General features: G+C 36.8%; 1 long non-coding RNA gene across 8 annotated transcripts in view; it reads right to left on the bottom strand.

The window, feature by feature from the left end:
* The window catches only part of LOC121489726, a 541,311-nt gene that overhangs the window by 174,519 nt on the left and 345,824 nt on the right, over positions 1–20,968 (bottom strand). The gene's annotated exons all lie outside the window — the stretch shown is intronic.

The raw sequence follows: 20,968 nt of genomic DNA on the forward strand, positions 1-20,968 counted from the left end.
GTTTGTTTGTTTATTTGGTTTTTTGGAAGAGTTTATAAAGATTTAGGTATTCTTTCTTTAATGTTTTTACAAACTTCATTGAAGCCATCTAGGCCTAAGCTTTTCTTCATGACAAGTTTTTAAATTACTAACAAATCACATTTCTTGTTACATATTTATTTAGATTTTCCATTTCTTCTGAGTTAGTTTCAGTAATTTATGTCATTCTATGAATTCTAGGAATTTTTCTCTTTATTGATATTCTTTGCTACTTGAGACATTGTCATATTAGCTTTAATCCTTTATATAGTTTTCTTTAATTCTTTAAACCTGTTTTATGATAGCTATATAGTCTTCAACCTTTAAGTCCAAACCAGTGTGATCTCCGATTGCTGAGAAGTTGCTGGTTTCTGTGGTTGCAAGGATGATGGTTTTTCAAGTCTATTACAAAGCTGGGGAGAGGAGGAGGGAAGTAGATGACAATACCACCAAAGTTATTAATCTTACCAAACTTCTTCTACACTATTTCTTGAGTAAACACCCCTCAGATGTCATAAGTTTTTAGTTGATTTCCAAATTTCTGAAAAAGATGATGAACAATTTGTGTCACCTTTTTCATTGTTTTTATGTTGGAGCAGATTTATGGAGGTTCTTAGTCCACTATTTTGCAAGTTCTGCCAGAATTAATGTATGTTTGATTTGGAGTATGAACATTGAAATATTTTTTCTGTAAATTTCTCAGTTGGTAACACCATAATTTTGCATATTTAAGTGCTTCTAGTGGCTCCTGAATGGCTTAATCAGTTAAGTCTCTGATTCTTGGTTTTGGTTCAGGTCATGATCTCACAGGCCATGAGACCAGCCTGCATCAGACTCCCCACTTAGCAGGGAGTCTGTTTGAGAATTCTCTCCCTCTGCCCCTACCCCTAATACTGTGTGCATGCTCACACTCTCTCTAATAAATATTTTTTAAAAGTGCTTGCTTTTTTAAAAAAAAAGATTTTATTTATTTATTCATGACAGACACAGAGAGACAGAGGCAGAGACATAGGCAGAGGGAGAAGGAGGCTCCCTGTAGGGAGTCTGATGTGGGAATCGATCCCAGGATCCCAAGATCACACCCTGCCCTGAAGGCAGATGCTTAACTACTGTGCCACCCAGGTGGCCCAAAGTGCTTCCAAATAGAATCTTCTGAGGGATGAAAAATGAAGTTTGTAAGTTATTAAGCTATTATGAAAATAATGAGATTTATATCTGGAGAATACTATCATCTCATTGATAAAAATATGACATATGTAATTATAACTTATAATCAACTGAGAGGAATTTGAATTTACCAACTATTAATAATATTGGCTGAGTGCTTAACAAAGACTATTATCACATGGCCAATGAAAGACGGTGAACTCATTCATGATTGTATAACTAAAAAACCCAGAGATAAAGTTTTGCTGTCCCCATTAGACATTCTGATATACTTGCCCCTCATCTTTGCTGCCTGCATGCATAACAAGTTCTTAAATGTCAGCAAGGATTTTTAACATGTTTATTCAAACCACATGGAAGGGGGCATCTGGGTGGCTTAGTGGTTGAGTGTCTGCCTTTGGCTCAGGGTGTGATCCTGGGGTCCTGGGATCAAGTTCCACATCAGGCTCCCAGCAGGAAGCCTGCTTCTTCCTCGGCTTGTCTCTGCCTTTCTCTGTGTCTCTCATGAATAAATACAATCTTTAAAATAAAATAAATCACATGTAAGTGTGTACTTTCCTTTTTTTTTTTAAATCAATTCCAATATATTATTTGATTTCCACTTCCTAGAAGGTTTACCACTGCTTAGATGGTAAAGATAAAAAATGAGATACTTAAAAAAGAAAGAAAATAAATGATAGAGATATTGGTAGATTATGAAAATTGAACCACTTATCAAAATAAAATAGATGGGAGATTATCTAGGAAACTGCTTTTAATATGTGTATTTAGATCAGCTTGATCTTCCCTGGTTTTTGTCATTTTGCACAAGTAACAATTTCTTAATATACAAAATCAGTCCTGGGTGAGGACAAAGTAATATTGATCTGGGTATAGGGTCTCTGTCAAAAACATCATAGTATGATTTGTGAGGATGCATCACTGTGGTTTTCCACGATGTTGAAGTCAAAAGATTAAATTGTCTCCTGGCCATATTAAATGAGCCTTTAATAATTCCATATAGATGCCATCTACAATTTTATTTAAATTTTTCTTAATTCCATAGATATTTTATCACTTTATGGAAATAAAATTCAATTTCATTTTGACCTTGAAGTATTCACAATTCTTTAATCTTTAAATACCAGTATGTCTCAAGTATGGCCTTATATAGAGATAAATAGGGAAAGGATCACTTACTTAGACCTTAAAGCACAACCTGATCTGTAGCCACAAGAACCATAAAAAAGGCCACTGAAGCTATATGCTAGTAAGCCCAGAGGATCATCAGTCATCTAAGTCTCATGTTCCAATCTCATTTCTACCCAGTTTCATATATTATTTTTTTAACCTTTACCAGTAGTTTCAGAGTGATGACTCCTTTGGATGGTATATCAGATGTTTTGCTTCTTTTTGCTCTAAGACTGCCTTTTAGAGTACTCAGTGGGCTCCACTTCCAGGCCAGGAGTGGTGCCATTTACCAATCTACTCTTTTCCATATACTACTGCCATACTAAGTTTCTTATGGTGATTTTTTAATCTGTCACATATCTGCTCAGAAACCTTTAATAACTCTCCATTTCTTACTGTACCAACCCAGAGTCTCCACAACTTTCAAGGATTTCAGATTTGTGGTTGAATCCCGGAAATCCAACATAATTACCTGCTACTCCATAACCCATATCACCCAGAGCAAATAAACTGATCTTCCGTTATCTTCCCCCAACTGACCTTAATATGGTTCTTTATTTATGGCCCAGCTTAAAATGGTTTTCTTCTTGTTACTCTATAAATACTATTTTTGATGTCACTCTTATTGGTGTGGATATTGGTTTAGAGTTTTATTTACCAATGATAGCTAAATATGGTGACTATAAAACTTATTGTCCAAACCAGGACACTTTTAAAAGTAAAGGGAATGCTATTAATGATATAGCTAGACAAAAGGCATAAACCACAATGCTTCAGGCAAACTGGGACAGTCACAAGCAAACCAGGTCTCTTAGCCACCTTATAAGATGATCTGTTTATAAAATTTTAAAGATTATATTGCATACAAATTAAAATATCATTAACCAAATTATAACTCTACTTTGGACTCATATTTAACTACCAAGGAGAGAAAAGAGCTGATAAAATCTTAATAACTTAGAGAAATACAAACCTGAGTAAAGTTTAAAGTTCATTTCATGACCAAAGGTGAATTAGCCAAAAGTTAATATAAAAGGTTAATTCAGTTAATCAAAACCAATCCAATCTATTTGGTCTGTTTAACTTTATAAAACACTGATAGAAATCTCTCCACAATTAGTCTTGAGACATTAGGCATTATTAATCGAGATAATTGAAAAAAAGGCAATTTGTTTTAATCACTTAGAAGATGCCTATATAGCAACCCATACATCCCAGAGAATTGAGGAAAGAGAAGGAAGGACTTCATATGAGGCAACTGCAGTTTTTCTGTGAAAAGAACACACTAAGGGAACATAATTCTGACCAGCTGATGCTATCCTAAAGGAAAAAAAAAACTTCACCTCCTTCAAGGAGAACAGCCAGAAGAGACCCAACTCAGAGAAGACAGAGCCTCAGTTGCAGTGCCAGTAGATTGTCTCATAAAAACAATAAGACATCGATAATAACTGTATTTAACATTTATGAAGCACTTACTCTACATCAGGCAATGCTAAACCTTCAGGGCTTCTTTCCCCATACCTAATTAACACCTGAAATTCTGCTTTCTCACTACAGTACCTGGAGACTACCCTGATCAAAAACTATGTTAATAGGTCAATGGAAATAAGTTGCTGAGAACGCCCTGAAACACCTGTTTACACAGCTATCTAGACAGTGTACATGATTAGATGTCCTTGGGCTTATTAGTCCCTACCCAGAAGAGATGCATTTCATAGAAATTATGACTCTGATGTTAAACTAGTTTGAGATGTTTTATAAGTAGCCTGGGAGTTCCTTTCACTGTTACTCAGGCACTGTGCAGTGTCTTTATCTCTGTGATGTGCGCGGCTCTCACTGGCTTTCATGTTCCAACAAAAAAGCCATTTTCTCTGGCTGTGGGAGAAATGACCAGGTGGGAAATACTGTTAATTCTGCATGAAAAAAAAATGGGACTTTAAAAGAAAGTGTTCAGCTTTTAAGAGTCAGAGCTTTGTATTCCTCTGGCACATCATGCAAGTTTTCAGGCATTCCCAGAAAAGAGGCATTTATTTGGAGCTGCTTTATGCAGATTCATTTTTACTAAATGCAGCAGAGCAGAGACACCATCAGTTCTTTTGCCAACACACTGGCTTCGTTACAAAGGAGCTGAGTCACAAGCCCACAGGACGTGCCTCACAGCGCAGAGGCCCCTCTCTTCTCAAGGAGGCCACTCTCTTCCTCTGCGCCAGGAGGGGTGTACCGACATGACACTATATTCTATCAACTTCACCCAGCACCTTCCTTGGAGTTTATAAACCTCAACTCTCCCCCTATCTCTAAGTTAGAGTTGGAATTAGGAAACAGAAAAGGGAACTGAGGTAGCAATCATTATAAGAAACTACCCCATTATAAGAAATTATCCCCGGAGAAACTATTCCTTTTCCGAATTTACAAAAGAACCAAAGCCAGAGCAATCACTATTAGAGTTTACTTTGCATAATGACCTTGGAAACCTTGGGATACTTTGAGGCTGATCTGCATGTCTGTTCTTGAACTCTGAATGAGTGGAGGAGTACTGTTAAATTTTTCAGACCCTTGAGCTTGCCCACTATTAGCTGAATGTTATAGGCTCAGCTACGTAGGTAATGATCTAGGCTCCTGAGGTGCAGGAGAAGAATCCCTCTGGAAGGGAGTATGGCTCCATCAGGGGAGCACGACAGGAACTGAGGAGGAAGAACTAGTATTCAGTACACTTGCTTCTCCGATGTACCCCAAGGAGGTAGGGTACTCAGAGGCTCTGCTGACACATTGCTGTGACTGCCTCCCACCCCAGAGTGGTGTTGAAGGTGACCCAGGCACTAGCCTAGGCTCAGTGAAACACTAGGGACTTGGGCCAGAAAATCCATACTTCATTAACCTTCCATGTCTAACAGCAGCAGCACAAAAAGATAATCTGCAAGGGCCTTAGGCTAAAAGGCCACATGACAAGAAAACCCATATTTGGCAAAACCTGTTTTCATAACTCCTGAGACATTCAGATCAGGATTCCCCAGCAAGATCTTTGTAGGGTTTAGGGATCCTGATGTATTATTGTTCTCCTGACTCCAATCCCTATTCCCTCCTCAGGCCCTTGGTCCTGAAGAAGCTTACAAATGAAAGTCACAGGTAGCTTTTGAAAATAAAAAGATTTTGGGACACCAAGGTGGTTCACTGGTTGAGTGTCTGTCTTTGGCTTAGGGTGTGATCCTGGGGTCCTGGGATCAAGTTCTGCATCAGGCTCTCTCTCTCTCTCTCTCTCTCTCTCTCTCTCTCTCTCTCTCTCTCGTGAATAAATAACTAAACTCTTAAAAAAAAAAAAAAAAAAGAAAGAAAAGATTTCATTGATCAACCTCTTCTGCCATTGCTCACCTAACAAGCCACTGTAACCTTGGAGCACCCATTCACTGCTGAGCACCTACCAGCACCAGGCGCTGAGAGAGGTATGGCTGACACAAAGCACAGGGTAGTCATCTTGCTCTCCTGGAGTGTATGAGCTCGAGGTAGAGGTTCACAGCAAGTACACCAATAATAAGGCAGCTAGAGTGTGGTGATGAGAGCCAGGAAGGAATGAGCAGAGCTCTGAGACAGAGATAACACTGGGGCAGAGGATAACTGTTCCAGATAGAGGCTTCAGAGGAGGCCTGAGTAGCTGAGATTTAAGCTGAGACCAGAAAGACAAGAAGCAACCAGACATTGGCAGGGGCAGGGGGCAGCATTTCCTACAGGGAAATGAGCTCAGTTCAGAAAGGAAAGCAGTGAGCCTGAACACTAGAACGAAAGGAGAGTTGGCATGAGCTGAAGCTGAGGAAGTAGGTAAGGACCGTATCACGTAGACATGAGAGTCTGGAGAGAACTTTGTTTTACACTCTAGTATAAAGGAAAACCACTGCAGGGTTTTAATCAGGGGAGGAACAGGATGAAGATCAATATTTGCTGAAGGAATCAAGGAATGAAAGGGGGCATAAAGTCATCTCTTCCCAATCCCACCTACTGTAGATGGAGTCTGTGGATCCTGTGTCCTGCCTCCTCCTCCCCCTCTTCTCAGTAACTACTGTCTTTTCCCGACCACTTTTGGTGGCATGAAAGCCAACTCCTTTCTCTCCCTATTAACTCATATCTTTCCACACACATTCAGACCTCTCTGGAGGAGGAGACCACTTGCCAGTGCAGAGTTACCCTTTGAAAGATATGGAGACATGCAGGATTCCTTGCTGACTCTTGCACTTGATAAAAACTCTTTTTTTTTTTTTTTTTTTTTTTTTGCAATTTGCTCACCCCCAGCTGCTGGTCTCTTTCTAGCCTTGGGAATGGTTATCTATTGGAATGGAAATGCCATGAGAGCAGGCTGTGCCTCTTCTTTATTCCAGTTATGTATACAGTATATGTTACCTTGCTCTGCAAACCCAGAAGTGCCAATCTGCCCTTCGGTTCCTGCTTTACAGGCATGCTTATAGCTTCCAGCAATTTCCTAACATCTCTCTAAGGGGAAGAGCAACAAATGTTTACTAGTAGCTGTTTTCATTGATAAATAAAATTGAGGATTGCTGGTGCCTTTTGTGAGTACCAAACTTGCCTAGAAAAGCATTAGGTACCACCAAAAGCAAGAAGCTTTATTTATTTTTTTTAGATATTTTATTTATTTATTCATGAGAGACAGAGAGAGGGAGAGAGAGGCAGAGACACAGGCAGAGGGAGAAGCAGGCTCCATGCAGGGAGCCTGATGTGGGGCTCCATCCCAGGACTCCAGGATCACGCCCTGGGCCAAAGGTGGCGCTAAACCACTGAACCCCCCAGGCTGCCCCAAAAGCAAGAAGCTTTAGTACCAGATATTAAGAAAATACCTTGTCTCTCCAGCAGGGGAAAGGTTTAATCTATTCAACATGGAGGTTTTAAGATTTTATTTTGACCCAAGTTTGTTTCACAAGATTGGCATGGAAATCTCAAGTGATCATAGCCTTTCTGCATTTTTAAAGCATCAAAGGTCTGCACCTTGTCTTTCTATAGCTCAAGAGAAAGCCTTGTGGCTTCCATCTAAAACACTTCATGCAGTGCATATTTTGCATAAGTTAAATAGTTAATGGGCTGCTCAAGGGTTGTATAATGTTCTGCATTTGTTTTTCTTCCCTTTATCCTTTTTTTTTTTTCATCCCTTCTAGGTGATTCATCAGGCATACTTCTTGAACCAGCTGTGAGAGATTAAGAAATGTTATTTGCATTTATGGGAGGAATTCTCAGGCAAAGAACAATCTGCCTGTTGAATACATTCATGTAAATAGAACAAATGTTTTAAAGCTGAGCAAAACGAAAGCAAGGAGCACATGAGAAAGGGGGAAAAAAAAAAACCACCTCTCAGCATGAACCATGCAAAACTTTGATCATAACTTCAAATGAGACTAGGTCTCACCACGTGTGACAAGGCTCTTGCTCCAGGATTTCTGCAGCTCTGATTATAGTACCGGCTTGCACTAACAAGGCTTCCCTTTCTCTCTCGATTCCATTGTTGCTGCTGTGGAAGATCCTGCTTTCAGGCATACATCTCATGTGTGGGAGTCTGCACGGTGTAAGAGAAGTGCAAGGAAGAAGGAAAAGGGTACTGGACCAGAAGCTGAGAGACCTAGGTTCTGCTTCCATCTAGGCCAATGATAAATATTATTAATAAAATTAAAACTCAAGATACAGTTTTTACAACCATAATAAAAACCCATATTCATTGAGTGCTTCACATGTGTCGAGTACTATACTAGGTATTTTATTAAAATATAACCTTAAATCTTCCCAATATGTGTCTTTCTTTAGCAAATGCACAAATTGAGGGTGATTTGCCCATGTTTTCTTTTTTTTTTTCTAATTCTGAGACTTTGATTAAATAATTAAACTTTTATGGGTCTTCATATTTGTTATTGTCTTTTTTCATCTGAAAATTGCAGAGTTGGAATGGGTGAGGTCTATGTTTTTTTCTAACTCTGCTGTTACTTGGTCTTGATGAAGTTTTGGAATATAGGTGAGGTTTGGTGGGGTGAAGTCCTGAGCTGACAACCAAGAATTCTTGAGACATCTTTGGTGCAAAATGGTGGTTTTATTTAAACATGGGGCAGAACCTGTGGGCAGGAAGAGCTGATGCCCTGAGGCCTGTGATTATACACCTGGGAGTTGGGAGGGGTTTGGGGATAGTGTACTCTAAGGAATTTTGGAAGCAAGGTTTCCAAGACCTTGAGGGGGGCTAGCTATTGTTGGGGAAAGGTCATTTATTACCATCTAATAAAACCTTCGTCATGAGACCCTTCAGATATTTATCAGTGGGCCATGTGCTTGGAGGATGATTGCCAACACATACCTTGGGGAGTTTAAAGGGTATTTCTAAAGGAATTTTTATATGTTAAAGTAGACTTAAGGATCCTGGGGGTTGGGCTAAGTTTGCCTTTTGCCCTTAGCAAAGTCTTAAGATCGAGGTAGTTGAGTCTGTAGAGGAATGTCCCTCTATTTCAAGGACTTGTTAATGGGCTGCCCCAGGCTTGTGCCTTGTCCTCAGCTAGACCTCTATTCCCCTCATCAATCTGACACAAGAGGTGTTGTTACTCTGCACTTCGAGTTCTAGCAAAGCAGTTCAGCTACCCCATTCCTCTGAGTCTCTATCACACTTGGGCAAGAGAAAAAGAAAGGAAAATAAGGCAGTAGTGATGTAGTGGAAATTCACTCAAAGTATAGTTTCCAGTTTATAGCATCTGCCACAGAGGATGCATTCAGGGGTGGCTCTTCATATTGGTTGGTGTGTGACTCCAGTCAACTTGCTTGTTCTTAATTTTTCACCTAGTTCCTAATTTCTTCATTTTTGTTATTTTTTTAAAACAACAGGTTGGATTTTTATTTTATTTTAAGATTTTATTTATTTACTCATGAGAGACAGAGAGAGAGAGACAGGCAGAGACACAGGCAGAGGGAGAAGCAGGCTCCATGCAGGGAGCCTGACGTGGGACTGGATCCTGGGTCTCCAGGATCACACCCTGGGCTGAAGGCAGATGCTCAACCTCTGAGCCACCCAGGCATCCCAATTTCTTCATTTTTGGAATGTGTAAGTCAAGATGATCTCTAGAATAGCTAGACACTCTATTATTTTATATCTCAGAAAACTAAAATGTCATGTTATGAAGTACTAAAATAAAATCAGGCTCAGAGTAGGAAAAGAATTTTTTTTTTTTTTTTTTTTTTTTTTTTACTTTGCCTATCCTTGCTAGTACCTTCCTTCTTGCTTTGCTTTCCAAGGGAATCCATAAACACATATGGACATCTTTGTTCTCAAAGCCTAACATTAAGAAAATTATAGATAGGACAGGCAGTTTGGCAAATTTTACTGATCAAGTAAAAATGGTGAATGATCTTGAAATCTACTAGAAAGCTAGTACAGGTGTGAAATTACAAATGCAACTGGGAAAGGGAGCAGTGAATTCAGTTCTAAATTTTTCTAAGATTATACAGTATTCTGATTGTTGTCTATTCATAAGGAGCTAAGATAAATAATGCCTGCACACCAAGGAAAGAAAAACAATACTGAAGTGCTATACACACGCACACACACACACATATATATATATACTGATACACGTACACGCACAGACAAACATCATCATACCTTTGTGTGTGTGTGTGTATGGAGGGAGAAAGAGAGAGGCAGATGGGTAAACTATTTGGAATATCACCATTACTAAATATTAAATTTCATTTGTTTTGTTTTGTTTGAAGAATTAGATGTCACACAAAACTAAATTGTGAGTAAAGCTCACAAATTCCCGTTGAAGAGAAATTTTTATTTTCTTGAAACCAAAAATAACTCATGTCCTCAAAGGTTGCAGATTAATCTTTGATTTGCTGATAACTTATCTACCAGTTGAAAAGCTTTGTGTTCTGCAACTTTGTGTCCACACTTGTGATTGAATATTTGTTTGCCAGAGTTCTGAATTGAGTAGGGGTAAAATCAATGCCCAATTCAAGTTCAGAGACCTGAACTTCCTGCTGGGAACCCCATGCCCTCTGCTTATCCCTTTCACCACTACTTTTATTACGATGAAAGTAATCTGCTTAAATAGTTACTAATTACTTATTCTATACCATAAAAATACAACTAAATGATATAAATAATTCAAGACTTGTACATGTACATATTTCTTAACTGGAAACTAATTTTTAGGTATCCTAAATATTTCAAATCTATTTCTAAATATTTTAGAAATCCCTTAGAATTCCAAGTCAGAAACTTATTGTTTTTTAGTTAGAAATAATTTCAAGATTCAAGAAATGCTGCAAGAAACTTACTGACACCAACTCTCTGGTAAACCTAACTCAGAATGACAGGAACTCAGAAAAGCAGAATCAGAAGAGAAAGAACAATTATTAATATTATTTATCTAAAATCATTCTTAAAATCCATCCCTGACTTTATCAATTACATGAAATAAATTTTTTCCCTAAAAAAGAAATCCTGCAAGAATAAAAATAGTGTAAAGAACACCCAAACACTTAATAAGATTCAATCATTAACATTTTATCCCATTTATCATATATTTTCCAGCTCTCTATTTATATACGTCTCTCCAATTCTCTCTCTTTCTCTCTCTTTCCATGTGTGTAAAAAATAATTGTAGTTAAGCTGCATATTCTGTGGTCTTTACATTTCAGTTTATATTTCCAAAAACAGGAATATTCTTCGACATAATCTCAGCATAATTTTCAACGTGAGTAAATTCATAAAATACTTTTCTGCATTACTCTTATCTAATTTTCTATTTTCCTACCTTTAAAATTGATCCAGTAATATACTTAATAGCATTTTTTTCTCCTCTATATAGGATCCAATCTAGAATCAGGAGTTGCAATTACTTATTGTGTCAAAATCAGATTTTCTAATATTGTAATGATGCTGCATAATAACTTAGAAATTTAGTTTAAAAATTAAAAACCAAACATATTAAAAACTACTATAACTACAATAATGTTATTGATTACATAATTTTAAGATGTTAATTGAACATCAATAACCTGCAATGTGAGGGGTAGAAGTAAACATATGAAGTTTCTGTATGCTATTGTAGTTAAGGTGTTATTAGTTTTAATAGGATGTTATAACTGTAAAAAAGTTTATGTCTCATGGTAACCACAAAGGAAAAACCTGTAGTCGATACACAAAAGATTATGATAAACGAGTCAAAGCATCCTATCACAAAAAGTCATCAAATCACAAATGAAGTAAGCAGGCAGTAAAGGATCTACAAAATGTCCCAAAAAATTTTACAAAAAGGCAATTGTAAATCCTTACCTATCAGTGACTATTTGAAATGCAAATAGATTAAATTCTCTAAACGAAAGGCAGGGAATGAATGTAAACAAACAAGGTTCATACACCTGTGGCCTATAAGACACTCACTTTAGGGACCAGTAGGTGGCTCAGTGGTTAAAGTGGGCCTTTGGCTTGGGGCATGGTCCTGGGGACCCATATTAGACTCCCCACAGGGAGCCTGCTTCTCCTTCTGCCTAAGTGTCTCCCTCTCTCTTTGTATTTCTCATGAATAAATAAACAAAATCTAAAAAAAAAAAAACTCACTTTAAGGACCGACATAGACTGAGAACAAAGGGATGCTAAAAGGCATTTCAAGTAAATGGTAACTAAAAGAAAGCAGGAAGAACTATACATACATCAGAAGAATAAACTTCAAAGTAAAAATGGTCAAAAGAGACAGAGGTTTATTACTTAATAATAAAGAGGTCAATTCATCAAGAGAATATAAGAAGTGTAAATGTTTATGCACACAATATCAGAACACCTAAATACAGAAAGCAAATATTAACAAGACCAGAAGGAGAAATAAAGAGCTGTACAATAATAAATGGGAAAGTAATACTCCACACTCAACAATGGACAGATCATCCAGACAGAATAAGGAATAGTAGATTTGAATAATACTATATACCAAGTGTATTAACAGACATACCCAGAACATTCTATCCAATAGCAGAAAGATGTACATCTTCTCAAAAACACCAAGAATTTTTTTTTAAGATTTTATGTTTTAAATAATTTCTACACCCAACATGGTACTCAAACTCACAACCCTGAGATCAAGAGTTGCATGCTCTACTGACAGTCAGCCAGGTGCCCCATACACACAGAATTTCTAAAGTAGATCATATGTTAGGCCATAGAACAAGTCTCAACAAAGTCAAGAAGATTAAAGTACGTCAAGTATCTTTTTCAACAACAAAGGCGTGCAACTAGAAATAACAGAAAGAAATGTGGAAAATTCACAATACATAAAAATTAACACACTCCAAAAAAAAAAAAAATTAACACACTCCTGAACAACACACACCTGAACCGATGAAATAAGAAATCAAAAAGGATCATTGAAACATATCTTGAGATAAATGAAAGTGGAAACACAGCATACAAAAATTTATGAGATGCAACAAAAGTAATTCTCTGAGAGTTTAAAGTCATGAATGAATACACTGAAAGGAAGGATCTCAAATAAACACCCTAGCATTATACCTCAAAGAACAAGGAAAAGAAAAACGAACTAAACCCAAAATTATTAAAAGAAAGGAAATAATAAAGATTGGAGCAGAAATAAATGAAATAGAAAACAGGAAAACAATAGAGAAAAGTAACAAAACTAGAAGTTGGCTCTTTGGAAAAATAAACCCAGAAACCCTTAGTGAGACTAACAAAAACAAGGAAAAAGGCTCAAAAATAACAAAAAAAAAACAAAAAAAAATTTACAAATTAAAGAAGACATTATAATTTATAGCATGAAATGAAGACTTTAATGTAATATCTGAAACCAAAAAAATCCTAGAAGAAAATTAAAAGTCTTCCTGACATTAGCCTCCACAATGATTTTTTTTTTTTATAAGATGCCACAAACCAAGACAAAAAAAGCAAACATAAACATGTGGAACCACATCAAACTAAAAAGTTTCTGCACAGCAAAAGGAACAATCAAAGAAATCGAAAGGCACCTACAAAACAGGAAAAAATATTTGCAACCCCTATATCTAAATAGAGGTAAATATTCAAAATATCTAAGAATACAACTCAAAAGCAAGAAACAATCCAATTAAAAAATACACAAAAGAACCTGAAGAGATATTTTTGTGAAGATGATTTTAAAAAATGGCTAACAGTTACTCAACATTATTAATCATCAGGGAAATGCAAATGACACCTGTTAGAAAAGTTCTTATGGGGATCCCTGGGTGGCTCCACAGTTTGGCGCCTGCCTTCGGCCCAGGGCGTGATCCTGAAGTCCCAAGATCAAGTCCCGTGTGGGGCTCCCTGCATGGAGCCTGCTTCTCCCTCTGCCTGTGTGTGTCTCTGTCTCTCTCTGTCTCTCTCTCTCATGAATAAATAAATAAGATCTTTTAAAAAAGAAAGAAAGAAGAGAAAGAGAGAAAGAGAAAAGAAAGAAAGAAAGAGAAAGAAAGAAAGAAAGAAAGAAAGAAAGAAAAGAAAGAGAAAGAAGAAAAGAAAAGAAAGAAAGAAAGGAAAGGAAAGGAAAGGAAAGGAAAGGAAAGGAAAGGAAAGGAAAGGAAAGGAAAGGAAAGGAAAGGAAAGGAGGAAGGGAAGGGAAGGGAAGGGAAGGGAAGGGAAGGGAAGGGAAGGGAAGGGAAGGGAAGGGAAGGGAAGGGAAGGGAAGGGAAGGGAAGGGAAGGGAAGGGAAGGGAAGGGAGAAAAGAAAGAAAAGAAAGAAGAAAAGTTCCTATCAATGGGACACCTGGGTGCATCTGCCTCCAGCTCAGAGCTTGATCCCAGCAAGCCCCGCATCAGGCTCCCTGTGAAGAGCCTGCTTCTCCCTCTGCCTATGTCTCTGCCTCTCTTTCTCTGTGTCTCTCATGAATAAATAAATAAATCTTTTTAAAAAAAAAAGTTCTTATCAAAAAGAGATAAATGCTGGTAAGAATAAGGAGGAAAATGTATTTGTGCACTATTGGTGTAAATGTAAACTGGCACATTTTACAGGCTTCCTGTGGGGAGCCTGATATGGAACTCGATCCCAGGACTCCAGGAGTCAAAGGCAGACAGATGCTCAACCACTGACCCCCCCAGGTGCTCCAGATCTTAAAAGTTTTAACCACAACCAACCCTGAAATGGTAACTACATAAGATGATGGATGTGTTCATTAACCTTGATGTAGTAATCATTTCACAATACATATGTATATCGAATCACCACACTGTACACTTTAAACTTATATCAATCAATTGTATCCCAATAAAGCAGGATTTTTTTTTATTTTAAAGTCATCAGATTAAGTGGAGAAAAAGAAATAGTTCCACAGATAACACATTTGGCTTCACATTCTGTATTTCTGCATGGGATGAGGGATTTGCCTTTCACTGAGAAGTTTTATAAGACAGTTTTGCATTTAGAATCTTAATTCTTTCAATAGTTATTCAATTAAATTCCTTCTGTTCAGTTATTAAGAGTAATAATCTCTCCATACACATAATTTCTAAATCATTTAAGTTATTTTTTTGGAGAAAAAAAAAAAAGGAAACTTCCAGAAAAGTGGTAAGGGCATCCCATATCTGAAAGTCTAAAATATTTTCTAAATGGAAGAGTGAAGCAAGTTTCTTCATTCGAGATCCTTCTTCTCCAAGTGTTCTAATTATCATGGCTACTAACCAAGCTAACCCAAATAATACACAGAATAGACAAATAAATATTATAAATAATTTAAAATGCAAATGAAGTGATCTATTTAGAAAACTACAGTTTAAACTAAAATAGTTTAAAGTGATTTAGGAAAAAAAAGTCTAGAATCAGTATGGGTTTATGTTACCTTCAAATCATCAAATTAAGAAACAACAAAAGTTAAGGAAAATTTCATTGGTCATAATTTGCACTTTTCTCTCCCATTCCAGGAGAAAGGCTCTTCATCAATTTTTGTTTAATATCTAAAAGATGGCTTTGGCTTACCTTGTAAATGCTAATGATATGGGCCATGTGCTTTATGTGACAAAATGAAGGTCGTGATTTATTTCTGTGCTTTTATCGTGTGAATAAAACACAACTCAGACTGCATCAAAGAGCAAAGCCAAATTACACATCGGGATGAATATAAACACAAAGTGCCCAACATCTTAATGAAGAAGATATGGGCTTCAACTGATTACATTTCAAATCATGTTCAGGTCAGGTTGACTAGGGTTTTTATAACATATGATATTAAAACAAAAATGTGAAAATTCTAAGATTCTCTAATAGAATAAAGTATTCACCAATCTGTGCCATAATCAAAAAGTTAAAATTGGATACCAAACATAAAATAGAAATCAATTTAAAAATTACCAAACAGTTTGAGAAGAAACACTGGAACATTTAATAAAAACTTTTGGTTGCTGCTCTGAGAGAAAGAAAGGGGGAGAAGAGGGGGAGAAGAAGAGGGAGGGTAGGAAGGAAGAACATCTGAAAGCATAGATTGCTTTGTACTTTTCTGGACATCTAAGGAAACTATGATTTCATTTCTTCTAAATTTGTTTATTGTCAGATTTCCCAAACACCTGCAAATTTTCATATAATCAATTCATGAGAACTATACATTCTTAGAAATTCCTCCTAACTTTTCTAAGTCACCAAGCTAAATGAAGTAAACTGAGTGTTTTCATTCTGTCATTTTCCCGCATTTATCTCTAATACTATCTCTCCTTGTTTCTTTAGATCAAAGAAACAAGTATTTCAAGGAATATGAAAGTGACTTACTGTTCTAGTGTTGACCTCATAATGGTATTCTCTAGAGCATCCAATGAAAAATCACTTTTGGTTGAAATTCAATCATCTCAGACTTCCAAGATTTAATATGCTTTCTTTTATAGAAGAAGATGACAATTGATGCATCAAGGGGGCATCTGCTTTTGAGTTGCCTTTCCAGATGGATGCACATCTAACATTTTGATTCTAGTACTCATGAAAACTTACTTACTTTTAAGAAAAGTCTATTTCAATAACAAACTAACTGGGTCTCTTGAACACCAGTATTCTCAGTCTTATTTTATTTTTCAGCTAAAATAATAATGCCTAACTCCCAATTTTATTTGGATTAAATCAGATTTTTTGATGGATAGATCTAGAACTTGAAACAGTGTTCAACACATTTATATAAATGCTTATTAATGTTTGTTGAATTTGAGAGTCTTGATCTCATTAGTAACTACATTAATTATATGCTAAAACAAAGGGAAATTATTAAAAATAGATTAGCAGTTTTTAAAGTATAGGAGAGATCTTTAGGTCTTTTAGATTTTGGAACAAAAATTGATGTAAAAGTAGGCCATGGAATTATTAGTTGCCATTGCCATTGTTGTTTGTGAGGGGAACAGGCAGCCACAGCTTCAAACCAAAAACCAGAGTTACTAATCACCACACATGCAGAGTTCAGATTCTCCTAACAATTTGCCAATAGTTAGGGCCAGTCTTGCCTAGTTTACTGAGAAGCTCCAATACAGAATGGTCCAACAACTACAACCACTGTATAAAGAAGAAATGAATTTCTAGCTAGAGGGATTGTTAGGGGAAAAAGGGGGATTATAGAGGAACTCTCCCCTTTATTCCATTGCAAGGAGAGGACTCCAAGAGAAGAGACTGGCACTTAAATCTCTGGTTACATGTCGCTCAGCTAGGGTACTCACCAGTCATCCCCTACATTATCAAGAGTGAGAAAAGAATCTAAGAAAATAAATGGAGATGACAGGAAAATATGTGTTCTCGGGGTATCTGAGTGATTCAGACCTGCCTTCAGCTCAGGTCATGATTTCAGCATCCTGGGATCTAAACTCATACTGGGCTTCCTGCTCATCAGGGAGCCTGCTTTTCCCTCTCCCTCAGCCTGCCACTCCCCTTGCCTGTGCTCTTTCACTCTCTCTCTCTCTCTCTGTCAAATAAATAAAATCTTTTTAAAAATGTGAGGTCTCTATGAGTAAGATATAGTCACACAAAATAGCTGAGTCTGAGCCTTCTTGCCAGTACTCCACTCAGGATGTTCCTTTACATAAAGAACCTTGGCACCAAGAAGGTGATAGTGGTATGTGGGAAATGGGTAAGGAAGAAAGAGAAACAGGCTGTGTAGAGGTAGAAGGAAGTTAGAAAATGTCAGATCTTAACTATGCAGTGAGGAGATCCTCATCTGACCCTCTCTGAAAAGTTCATGCCCCCATGAGAGAACCAGCATTTAAATATCTTCCACTTAGATGCCTCAAAGTCCAATCAATACTTACTCGGAAATGAGAAAAAAGCAGCAACCCACCCAAGAGAAGACTGCATCCTTCTTGGTCAACCAAGGAGATTTCTTTCTTCATTTTCATTCTTCCTACATTCCCCTCAAACACAGTGAAGACATAGGGCTATCACCAAGAAAGGGAGAAAGCAGGTATATGAAAGAGCAGGTGAGTCTCCCCTGCTTTTCCCCAGACCTACACTTTGGACCATAACAGTAACAGACAAGTCTAACTGCACTGGAAGAAGAGGAGTTCCTCAGAGAAATACCCCAAACCAATCCTAAAATGTATATAAAGTACCAAAAATAATTGGGACAATCTTAAAGAGGAACAAGGATGGAAAATTTATACTTTCAGACTTACAGACTTTCTATGAAGCTGTAGTAATTAACCCAGCATAGTGTTGGTGCCAGTACCAGTAACTAAACCAATGGAACAGAAGAAAGCCCTGAAATAGGCCCATATTTATAAGGTTACTTGATCTATGACAAACAATGGTATTGAGGCAAACTGCGTGGCAGGATGAAAAAGAACTTCAATACCTGTCTCACATTATGTAAAAAATTAGAGATGGATTGTAAACCTAAATGTGAAAGGTCAAATAGTAAACCTAGAATCAAACTGTGTGCCAAGGCACCTTAGGGAGCTATAGCAGACTCAAAGCGTACCGTAGGATATTTTACATTTGTGAGACAAACACAGCAATATAAACTTCTATTAGACTCTTTCCAAACTACCAGCTCAAGGTCATAAACACTTTCAATATTACATGATGCTGTATTTCATTCCATATGTATCTTTGCAAAACTAGGTGTTTAGTGGTAGCTATTAGAAAAATTCCTGTTCAAGAATTAACATGGAAAAGGTTATGAAGCTTTTGGTCTCCAATCCAATTCCAAGATTCCAAGATTTGAGAAGTTGTATAGTGTAATACACATATATCCCATTACAAACTAATGGTGGTTAAGAATAAAGTTAAAATACTATTTTTCTTTTATTTAATTTCTATTATTTTTTCAAACATCAACCCTGCTTTAGGATATAAATCCTTATTAAGTTGTTTGGATCTACCTGCTTAATAAACAGAATTGTTAGGGGTTTCTTTTAATCTATTAGGTCTCTAAACAAATTACTAACATATTACAGTCTCCATAGACCAAGTTTGGGAAACTCTTTTGTAGAAAAAGTTGCAGGGGGAAACATATTCATGTCCTTTGGGTAGGCCAAAATTTGTTAAACAGGAACAAAAAACACTACACATAAAAAACTAATAAATTAGACTGCACTAAAATTAGAAACTTCTATTCACTCAAAACACTAAAAGAAAGAAAGGGCTAGCCACAGACTTAAAAAAGATATTCACAGTACACATTCTTGAATATATAAAGAACTAGAATATCTAAAACACACAGAAAGGTCTATCTTTATATGTAGAGCATATATGCTCCTAAATCAATTGGACACTCAATGTTTTAACTGTACAAAGAACTTGAGCATTTTAATATGTTTCAGTAAAGCAGTTACTAAAATGCTCAGTAAGTATACAAAAAGAAGTCATCTTCATTATTTACAAGGGAAATGCAAATTAAAGCTTCCATGAGATACCACTACGCACCCACAAGAATAACATGAAAAGAACTGTTAATTCCATGTATGGTTGCAAATGGAAAACAATAGAAACTCTAATGTGCTTTTTTTTAAAAAGATTTTTTTTAATTTTATTATCTTTTTTTTTTTTTTAAAGATTTTATTATTTATTCATGAGACACACAGAGAGAGAGAGAGGCAGAGGGAGAAGCAGGCTTCATGCAGGGAGCCTGATGTGGGACTCGATCCCGGGTCTCCAGGATCAGGGCCTGGGCTGAAGGCGGCGCAAAACCGCTGAGCCACCCGGGCTGCCCCTCTAACGTGTTTCTAATGGAAACATCATTAGACCTGGTTTGACCATTTGGGAAAACTGTTGGCAGTATATACTAAAGCTTAAACATATACCTACATTATGACCCATGGGAATTCCATTCCTGGCTATGTATGCATGAAAAATGAATGCGTGTCCACCAGAAAACATCTACAAAAATGTTTACAGCAGGTTTATTCACAATAGCCAAAAACTGAGTCAACACAAATGTCTGTTGACAGGAGAACGAATAAGTAAGAAATGGTATCCTCAAACAGTAGAATATAAAGGAACTAACTACTGTTTCACACGACGACACAGATTATTCACAGGTTCAGTGTTGCCTGACAGAAGCCAGGCACTACAAAACATATACGTTATGATTCCATTTACATTATGTTCAAAATCTGGCAAAACTAACCGGTGATTATTGAAATGAGAATAGCAACGACCTTGGAGGGAGAGCTATTGGCTGGGAAGGAACCTAATTGTGGTGCTGAAAATGTTCTATATCTTGATCCAGGTGGTAGTTCCTTACTTTGTACATATATAAAAATCTACTGAGCTGACACTTAATACACACACACACACACACACACACACACACACACTACCTCAATAAGAAAACCATCAGAACAGAGCTCTAAATAACAAAATAAGGTAATTCTGAACAAATTACTAGAATTTATATAATCTAATGGCATTATTAAGTGTAAGGGCATTCAACCTAGCATAGTTGGTAGCAGTTATTTACAGATAAAAATATTACATATTTATATCCCACACAATTTGATATCCTCAATATACAGGTCAGCAGCACAATGCAACATTGTCCTTACAGTAGGAGTTTTTGGGTTCTAGCGCCCTACTTACTATCTGTGTAGCCCTGATAAATTACCCAACCTCTTTACAAAGCCAAGATAAAAGTGTTACCTACCATACTGGATTATTGGAACAATTAAGGGGGTAATATGTGCCTGGCAAAGGGTAAGCACTAAATAAATGTTTTATCATTACCATTATTTTCATATATTTTTCACAAATCACTGTTAAGCTTGCATATGTTATCAATTTATACAATTACAGCACTATCTTTTGAAGTATATACACAATTTTAGTTACTTTGAGACAGTTTTGAAACCAAGAAACTAGATGGAAGTTGGAAAGAAAATAGGGAGGTAGCTAGCATTCAATGGATGAGAATGAGTAAGTATAAAGATATTTGGAGTACATCTTTGAAAAAGAAAAAATGATGCTCAAGCACAATAATCCTATTCCTTAATTTCTACACCAGTGTCTGTGGCAGGAGGGCCTGAAGTTCATCGCAGTAGAACTAAAGCAATACAACCCTATCTATTCCAGAAGAGGACTGAGAAATAGCTACTCAACCATACCACTACTCCTCAAGATTCTGAGTTAGTGTATGTCTGATGCCAAGATAACACCAGACAAGT

The sequence above is a fragment of the Vulpes lagopus genome, chromosome 4, assembly GCF_018345385.1.
Source record: "Vulpes lagopus strain Blue_001 chromosome 4, ASM1834538v1, whole genome shotgun sequence".
NCBI lineage: Eukaryota > Metazoa > Chordata > Mammalia > Carnivora > Canidae > Vulpes > Vulpes lagopus.